The following is a 10,025-nucleotide window of genomic DNA, read 5'->3' on the forward strand; positions in this document are numbered from 1 at the left end:
ATTACAAATATATAACATCAGTATTAACATGTAGCCTGAACGGAGTCAAAAGGCGGTTAATCCTACAAAATAATTGTCATAACTCAGGCAGGGACTCAAGCGCAGACAGAGGAGATGGGAAGCAGGTGAGCAGGCAGGCAGGTAGAGACAATCAGGTGGGCGGAGACAGGGCGGAGAGCGGGGCAGGGCTAGAACACAAGGAAAACAAAAGCACATGGACAGGGAAAAGAAAACAACCGGTTAAGACACCGCAGTCATGACAATAATTTTATCTGAACACAACTTATCATTCTTTTAACATTTTGACATTGAGTTTTTTGAGTTTTTGTTAACCCAGAGATTTTTAAGGTTCTCTGGTTCCTTACCACATTACATACCCCATGAGGCGGGAGCAGATAAGGCTCAGCATGTGCTGAATGTCTGCCAGCTCACTGAGGGCAGGGGCTGCTGGTCTGCAGACGGCCTGGGCATAGCTCAGTCCGCCTGGCTGCCGGAGCTGCTGCTGGCCTGCAGACGGCCTGGGCATAGCTCAGTCCGCCTGGCTGCCGGAGCTGCTGCTGGTCTGCAGACCGCCTGGGCATAGCTCAGTCCGCCTGGCTGCCGGAGCTGCTGCTGGTCTGCAGACCGCCTGGGCATAGCTCAGTCCGCCTGGCTGCCGGAGCTGCTGCTGGTCTGCAGACCGCCTGGGCATAGCTCAGTCCGCCTGGCTGCCGGAGCTGCTGCTGGTCTGCAGACCGCCTGGGCATAGCTCAGTCCGCCTGGCTGCCGGAGCTGCTGCTGGTCTGCAGACGGCCTGGGCATAGCTCAGTCCGCCTGGCTGCCGGAGCTGCTGCTGGTCTGCAGACGGCCTGGGCATAGCTCAGTCCGCCTGGCTGCCGGAGCTGCTGCTGGTCTGCAGACCGCCTGGGTATAGCTCAGTCCGCCTGGCTGCTGGAGCTGCTGCTGGGCCGATGCTGGGCTGCAGGGTGGAGGGGGTGGGCCTGGTCTGAGTGGTCTGTGTCCTGGGGGGACGTGTCCAGGCCGTGGCTGAGGGATCCTGGGCTGCCCGTGCTGGTGTGGCTCCATCGGTGCGTGCTGGAGTGGTTACTGTGGTGTGTGCTGGTGTGGCTCCATTGATGGGTGCTGGGGCGGATACTGTGGTGGGTGCTGGGTGGCTCCATTGGTGCGTGCTGGGGCGGGTACTGCGGTGGACAGTAGCGTGGTCTCAGTCGGGGCATCCTAGCTGATTGTCTGCGGGCAGGTCCAGAGGTATGTGGCGCTGGTCTCTGTGTGCTGGGGGGTCATCTGTTGCTGCTGCAGGGGAGCTGGATCTTTTCGCAGGGCAGCATTCTTCAATGCCTTAGCAAGCATGGGCACCACTACTTTGTACAGGTGTACGTGGTCAAACAGGCTGTCGGGACCAAGGGTGGGATGGTGGGCCAGATGAACGTTAGGCCGCAGGGCACACTCTCTAGAGATGACCGCATTCACCCTATGTATTGTTGGGTGGAAATCTTTTCTGGGCAGGAGGGTCGAAATGACAATTTTAGAGTTGGGGAAGGTGTGTGTGGCTTTCTCTATCACCCCCCTGAGTGAAGTAGCCACCCTCTCCTGCTGTGCTCTCAGGTCATTTGTGCCTGTGTGAATCAGGATGTGACTGGGAGAGCCAAGCCTGGATTCTGTCAGCAGCTCTAGGGCTTTTTTAGTGTTTGGACACCATATCTTCTTTGCTCTGTGTCCGGGGAAAAGCTGCTTCTCATCAATAAATTTGCCATTCGAGTCAATGAGGGGCACAATTTCAGCCTCCTCAGGGTTTGGTGCAGTAGAGGCATTTTATGTCTCTGGCTGCATGGGTAAGATGGGGGGTGGTTTTTGGGTGTGGAAGGGGTTGCAGGTTCTGGGGGTGCAGGGGGGCCCTGGTGGTTCTGGGCGGGACTCACTGTGGGGTAATGGCTGTGGCTGCAGAGTGAGTGTAGCTGCTCCCTCAGGTCCTGCACTGTCCTCTCTCTGTCCTGCAGTTCTCCCGTCAGCACGGCTAACTCCCTCTGGTGTGTCTCCCTGTCCTGCTGTAGCTGTCTCACCTCCTCTGTTAGTATAGCCAGTTCTCCTTTATATATCTCCCTGTCTCTGTGAAGCTCCTTTATGAGTGCTGTCCGGGAGCTCTCATAGTCTTTTTTTAATTTCCCTTATTTGTTCTCATAAGGCCTGGGTGCTGTCTTTAGCACACAGCTGTGTGAGCACCAGTTCCCACAGCTGCACCAGTTCTATCTCCAGCTGAGTGAAATTGTCCTTCATTTCTGTCACTGTGCCCTGGAGCTGGAGGGAGAGTGCAGAATCAGAGATGGGGGGCTCACTCTCCTCAGAGGGTGAGACCTCCTCTGCTGGAGTGTTGAAGGTGTGAGCAGCGCCTATGTGATTTAGTTAGGGCTCACTTGCTTGAGAAGTGGACTTTTCTTTCTTTGCCAGTTCTTTTATGGTCAAGAAATCTTTCTGGAGAAAGATTTGCCTAACTCATAATGTTTACCACGAGATTGGTATTTTATTAGAGTTAAAAAAATGGCAGAAGAGTTTGTCTCATTTTAAAAACAACTCTCCCTCCATCTCTCTCTCTCTCTCTCATTTCTCTCTCTCTCTCTCTCTCTCCCTCCATCTCTCTTTCTCTCCATCTCTCTCTCTCTCTCTCAAATTCAAATTCAAATGAGCTTTATTGGCATGACAAAAACTCCATTTGTATTGCCAAAGCATTTCTACATACATTAAAACAAACAAACAACAAATACAGACGTGTGTGTGTGTGTGTGGTGTGAATGCGTGTGTTTGTGTGTGTGTGTGTGTGTGTGTGTGTATTTATTTCTTGAAGTGTTTTACCAATGGAGTGACTCTTTCTCTCTGGCAGGCATCCACATACCTAGCTGCGACTCTGGCACTATCTTGTTCCTCTCCTAGTAATATTCTTAGAACCATACTGTCACTCTCTCTCTCTCTCATCTCTCTCTTTCTCCCTCATCCCCCCCTCTCCATTTCTCTACCTTTTTCTCTCTCCCTCTCTCTTTCTGTCTCTGTCTCCCTCCCCCACTCTCTTTCTCTCCCTCCACCTCTTTCTGCTCTTTCTCTCCCTCCATCCCCCCCCCCACTCCCTCCCTCTCACTAAATTTTTCACTAATCATTTGTCTTAAAACAGTTCTTTTCTATCTTCGCCATTAGTGTGTCAATAACAAATATCATATTTTAGATTTCCGAACATTTCTTTTGAAAATAGTGGAATCTGCCACTAAGACTAAATAAAGAAAGAGAGTGGCAAACGAACACAAAACCTTCCAGACTCCAAACCTTTTTTAGGTTTTTAGGCATACAATCCAATGCATGATAAAACAACTATACCAAACAACTAAACAAAACAGGTGCTAATCATTAGCAACATAAACAGGTTTAACCACAATTACTAACAGAAACAGAAACACCTGTGTAGTGGGAATAAAACCGGGTGAGGATCAGCCATACTGAAAAGGTGAGGCTGCTGAGCAGATTGCTAATCTTACACCACGACAAGGGTGAGCATAGACACAAGACACAAAGTAGTCATCCTGCATCAGCAAGGTCTATCGCAGGGAGAAATTTCGAGGCAGACAGGTGTTTTCAGAAGCACAAAGAAGCACAAAGAAACGGGCGAGGTTGAGGACCAGAAACGCAGTGGTCGGCCAAGGAAACTTAGTTCAGCAGATGAACAACACATCAAGTTGACGTCCCTCCGCAATCGGAAGATGTTAAACAGTGCCATCAGCTCAGAGCTGGCAGCAACCACAGGGACCCTGGTTCACCCATCTACAGTCCGGAGAAGTCTGGTCAGTAGTGGTCTCAAGGGAAGACTTGCAACCAAACCAGCCGACAGATACAAGAAATCAAAACATTTGCCGAACATATACATATACATCGACAGATATGAGAAATCAGAACATTTACCGAACATATACATATACATTAAGGATGTGCATGTCCATCGCTGAGGCCGATGCGATACACTGCAAACGATCCGACACATTAAAGATACATATGAAGCAACTGCTAATGCGATACGATACGATTCACCCCCTATTGCGATGCACTGCGATTCCACACGATCTGATTCAACACAATGCGATTCAACGCGATACGATGCGATGCAAAAGAACAAGGGCGTAGCTTTGGCTTGAAAGTTGGTAAAATGGGTGGGGTGGAATGTGTAAGAGGGAGGTAAACCAGAGGCTATAATATGGTTAACTTTGTAAACAAACAACAGTAAAGAAATGACGGCCCCTCAGTGACGGGAACAACAATTAAAGCGATACATCACCGGGTCTTGGTTCTATTCTAAATGTTATATTGTTGGCTAAATGTTATATATGTTATATTCTGAATGGCGTTATTACATAGAATCTAATCTATCAGATTTACTTACTTGTAGAGATCAATAATAGTGTACAATTTTAAAACCTTACCTGAGACTCTCCGTGCTGCTGCCACCCTCCGTGTATTGTGCTTCTATGGTTATGGTCTAATGATAAAATTTTATAAAATTTTCATTGGCCCTTCATTAATTAGGCTATCTAAAGTATATTTTTATGAGCTAATCATCTTTAATAACATTACTATACAGCTGGGAATCTCCTACTCACAGACTGGTGTTGATGTCCATTTTTCTTTTCATTTTTCTCGTATTTAGTCAAAGCTCAGACCTGACTGATAAACACACATACACACACAGACACAAGAAATTATTCTCAGGGAAGTACATTAACTTTACATTCTCTTTGCCTACTTTGCTCACAAAAATAGGCTGGGAATTACCTTAGGTAGCAATTTTAACGTTATCCCCGCACATCCTGGACAGAACTTGACCAACAAAAACATTTTCCATTTATCCAGCGTCAGCTATTTACAAAACGTTTCTCTGTAAGTCATTGTATAACATACGATACAACGATACAAACAAGCATTAAATTGGTTTATTTAAGGGACACCATCAACCATCATACGAATCTGCGACGCAGCTCCTTATCCAGGCCACAGTTCTCCCTCGACTGGACTACTGCAACGCTCTCCTCGCAGGCCTCCCAGCCTGCACCACCCAGCCTCTGCAGCTCATCCAAAACGCAACTGCCAGACTAATCTTCAACCTCCCCAAATTCTCCCATGTGACTCCCCTGCTGAAATCCCTCCACTGGCTTCCTGTCGCTGCCAGGATCAGAATCAAGACCCTGACCCTCGCCTTCTCTGCAATCAACAGGACAGTCCCTGCCTACCTCCAAGAACTCATCCAGCCCTACACACCAGCCCGACCCCTGCACTCAGCAGCAACTGGACGCCTCACTCCTTGCATGGTCAAGGCAGGAGGTGCTCGTTCTGCCAGACATCGGCATTTCACCTACATTGCTCCCCAGTGGTGGAACGAACTCCCTGTCTCACTACGGACAGCTCCTTCACCCTATTCCTTCAGACGGGTCGCTTTGGATAAAAGCATCTGCTAAATAAATAAATGTAAATGTAAATGTAATCCCCTGAGTTCAATTGGAGGCATATCACAATCTGCCATAAGTTCGGCCATACATGCAGTTACCTCAGGTCTAGTCCAACACGCTAGTGAATACATTCAATTTCCCATGACACCTGACAGCCAGGAGCGGGTTAAACAGGAGTTCTGGGGGATGAGTGGGTTCCCTGCCGTCCTCGGTGCTATAGACTGCACTCGTGCAACTACGTGCACCATCTGAAAACGGACCGATTTACTGTATGTCAACCGCAAGGGGACCCACTCAATTAACATACAGGTGATCTGCAATGCTGCATGTCGAGTCACCCATGTGTTCGCAAATTACCCTGGCTCAAGTCATGACTCCTTCATACTGGGCAATTCTGTCATTCCTAAAGTCTTCCAGAGGAATCCTCCCCTGGAGGAGTGGCTGTTAGGGGACAATGGCTACCCATTAAAGACATGGCTGATTACACCATACATCATGCCAATAACAGTGCATAAATTGTCCTTTAATCGCAAACATGCAAAAGCACGCACTGTCATAGAAAGAACATTGGGTTGCTGAAAATGCGCTTCAGCTTGGGATAAGTCAGGTGGCACATTACAGTACAGCCCTCAGAAAGTCGGAGCATTCTTTGTGGCATGTTGTGTGTTGCATAACATTGCCATACGCCATAGATGTCTCCTGGACTTAGATGAGGGAATATTACAGGACTTTCAAAGACGTGAGGCTGAATTGCATGTGCCGATGCCAATGGACCCAAATGCACCAGCAGCAGCACGGGAGAGGAGAGATCATACGTAGCCTGGTAAGCACAATTTTTTTATTTATTAACAGAATGTTTTTAGGTTTAACACTTGAAATATTACCATGACTATGATTCACCATGTTTTTTACAGCATGAGGCTAAAACATTGGCAAAACAAAAAGGATCAACTGATGACTGAAAAAAAATTTGCGAAAAAATAGCAGTCCGCCATTGATCAAGTGCCTCGCTTTTAAAGGGAATGACAGATGACGATCTGATTGGTTCTTTGCATGTCACGCCCAAAACACACCTCTGATTAATTAGGTAGAGTAGTCCAACCCCTTTGGAGCAATGCGCCGGTGCTTGGCGCGTTTTTTCTGCCGTCAAAATAGCAAAACGCGCCAGACCACACCCACAACGACAGCGCACTTCACACCACTGACGATGCGCCTTAGATCGTTAAAATAGGGCCCATAGAGAGCACAAGGGGGGATTATGAGGCCATCTGGTGGCCAACCAGAGAAGCAGCAGCTGCATTCCTGACAGACACGACACAATACATGAATTGATTCAGCAGAAAGTTCACCAAGAAAGCTTTGTGTCTTTGGGTGATTGCATTCTGCATGACCCCTGTCTGCACTGGTCCCTCAGTGGCAGAATGAACTCCCCACGAGGGTCAGGAAAGTGGAGTCACTGGCCTCCTTCCGATGCAGACTGAAGACCCATCTCTTCAGACTGCATCTCAGTTCCACCTCAGTCCCCACCCTTTAACACCTGCTACCTGTACTACTTGCAGTTTCTTTTACGTAAAATACTATAATCAATTCTATCAGCAAGGCTAGGGCAGGGGTCATGTGACTTTTTTCTGTATTTACCTCATACCTGTTCATCTGTGACATTTTAAATTGTACGACTCTGTGAAAAAGAGAAATTACGGAGTAAAGAATGTAATAAATTTGATCACTGAACTCTTTCACCCTCAGCTCACCAAAGCACAAGGACAGGTAAGACATGCTTAACACAAGCTTTGCCAGCCTTCTCTGAAACAGGAAGCTTCATCAGTTCATGTATTGTGTCGTGTCTGCCAGGAGTGCAGCTGCAGCTTCACTGGTTGGCCACCAGATGGCCTCATAATCCTGTTGTGTTCTCTATGTCTCTTTTGAGTCATGTCCTTCCCCTGTGTTGATTAGTTATTGTTTGCACATGTTTTAGCTGCTATTTTATTTCTGCCTTATGTTCCTGTGTTTGCTTAGTCTTGAGTTGCCTTACCTTGTGAGTATACCTCTTCCCAAGCTGTTTGTATTCTGTGAGTCTCCGGTAAAGTGAACTTCATTGTCAAAGTGGATCTCGTAAGGTCTGAGTCCTCTTTGCTTTCATCCTGCTCCTTGTCACAGACACAGAGTAATACTCTCTCACAAGCCCCTTTAACACATGCACTGAAAGCCGGAACGTATCCGGCCCTTAGCAGGAGGAGCTGCATATGAGAACGCAAATGTCCGAATCAGTCGGACCGGACATGAGACGGACTTCGCTCTGCCAGCTCCCTGGTACAAAGTCCGTCTCATGTCGGAGTGAGCCCAGGTGTAAACAGGGCAACTCATTTTCCGGAGCAGCGAGAGTGGGCGTGTTCATGACGTTTCTGTCATGCGACTGGCGCGAAACCGGAAGAAAACAAACATCTGCCTCATACTCTTTTCCGCGTACCTGTAGCTTTCCACTGTTTCGTTGACATTGCGGATGTACAAATACATGCTATTTTGAGTCCAATGATCATTAAAGAGATAATTAGCTATAGCTATACTGCCAAAACTTGTCTCTTACGATGATTAATAACGTTGGTTAGTAGTTTATCTGGTTAGTAGCTAGCTAAGCTGTAGCTAAGTAATAGTGATCGGTATAGTGAGATAGGTCACCAGTTCACCTAACATTACATAGTGAACAACAAAAACTTACCTTGTTGTTATAATCAATGTATAATTAATAATAAATTATGTGTACTAATAGCACAATTTGGATGGCTATGTGATTTTTTTAGGCTACCCAAAAGTATAATAGCTATGTTCGCCTTCTCCTCCGTGCCACATTATGTGCCCGTACCACCAAAAGGTAAGACATTGAAAAGAAAAAACCTGAAAATACGTCATCTCGTGAATACTTTAGGTGATCTCGTCAATACTTTTCACTCGTGAGAATGCAAGTGGCGTCTAACTGGAAAATACCACGAGGAAATCTGGACGTTTCTAAACTCGCAATGATTTCACGTGACAATGTAACATTGCCTACTACAAATGTAAGCATCAATGATCCCATACTGGGTACTACACTGAAAAATAGCATGCAGTATACAGTATATACTTGTGTAACACGCAGTACACAGTATGCAGTAGGCGGTTTCGAATACGGAATGCATTGCGATTTCTGTAGCGCAGTTTTTGCATCATGTCCTGCCTCCTGCACGCTCTACCCAGGCGCCGCCCCTCACCTAAACCAAACCGGAGTATTTCCTGTAGGGGAGAACGCGTCTGTCACGGACAATCTCCTGATGCGTGCTGCATGTGATAAAGGGCAATTCAGGACCTGATTCTCCGCACTTTGTCCGGAGTTCATACGTGAAAACGGCTTGTACACAGTAATACTCTCTCCCCCTTAACTCCCTTCCTTAGGACCAGGAAACTTCTTATTTTAAAATCTGTGTATCATAATAGACATGTACCAAACATCAAGAAGGCCACAGGTCCATGAATGTGAATATAAAAATATCACTCCAGAGACTTAGGTAATGCTGACAGTGTTTAATGAAGACAGAAAGTAGGAATTTAAGCGACTAGATGTTACATGATCTACAGGTCCACTGGAAAATTACATGGAGCACTCTTTCCACACTTAATCAAAGGCATGGATATGTTTCCTCCTACTGCCTTTTTATAGCACAGACAAAAGATAAATTCTCTGTACAAGTGTCATCATTCCAACCATTGGAACCTACAACAGAAGAGGACAGACCTGAATTAATATTACATGTGGACATAAATGAAACATAAATGACAATACGAACATAAATAAACATAAATGAAACAAAACATAACATAAATGAAAGGAAACATAATGTGGATTTTCATAAAGTGGATTATATGAGTGTATTAATATGAGGTAATGATGCAAATTGGATGACATTCTTCAACAGAGATCTCTTCATCCATTTTATAAAAACCACATCAAAACTCATTATGATAAATCACAACAATGAATCAAAGTCATTTAACGTTTAACACAGCAGAGACAGCATTAAAGTGACTAAACTGGGTTAAACATGGACTCAGGATGTGCAGCAAGGACTCACGGCCTGGGACCTCATGCATTCATATGAAAACTAAATGAATTTGGTGAATTTATTGTTAATTTTGTAAATATCATCATGAATTTCAGATTAATGGTGCATAAAAATTCATGGCTCCACTCATAGAAGTGGTAACCTATTATTGATGAAGTTTTGTTCAGAGTTTTTTGTATTATGAAAGTTTTTTTTATTATTTTATACATTTCCTTCTGTTTTGCGCATACTGGTGATGCCTTTGTAATCAGATGAATTTGACTATACATATTGAAGTACAATATGAAATGCTTGAAGGCGGATTTATGTAAGGACAGTGTTCAGAGTGCTGAGTATTATCTGGCTGTCCATGGTCCCAGTGACCGTAGGAAAATGCAGATCCATCACTCCACTGCCACTGCCCTTCCTGCACAGAAAGGTCAGAGGTCACCAACATGCAGCTCTGATTGGCAGATGA

The sequence above is a fragment of the Megalops cyprinoides genome, chromosome 1 (assembly GCF_013368585.1).
Source record: "Megalops cyprinoides isolate fMegCyp1 chromosome 1, fMegCyp1.pri, whole genome shotgun sequence".
Taxonomy (NCBI): Eukaryota; Metazoa; Chordata; class Actinopteri; order Elopiformes; family Megalopidae; genus Megalops; species Megalops cyprinoides.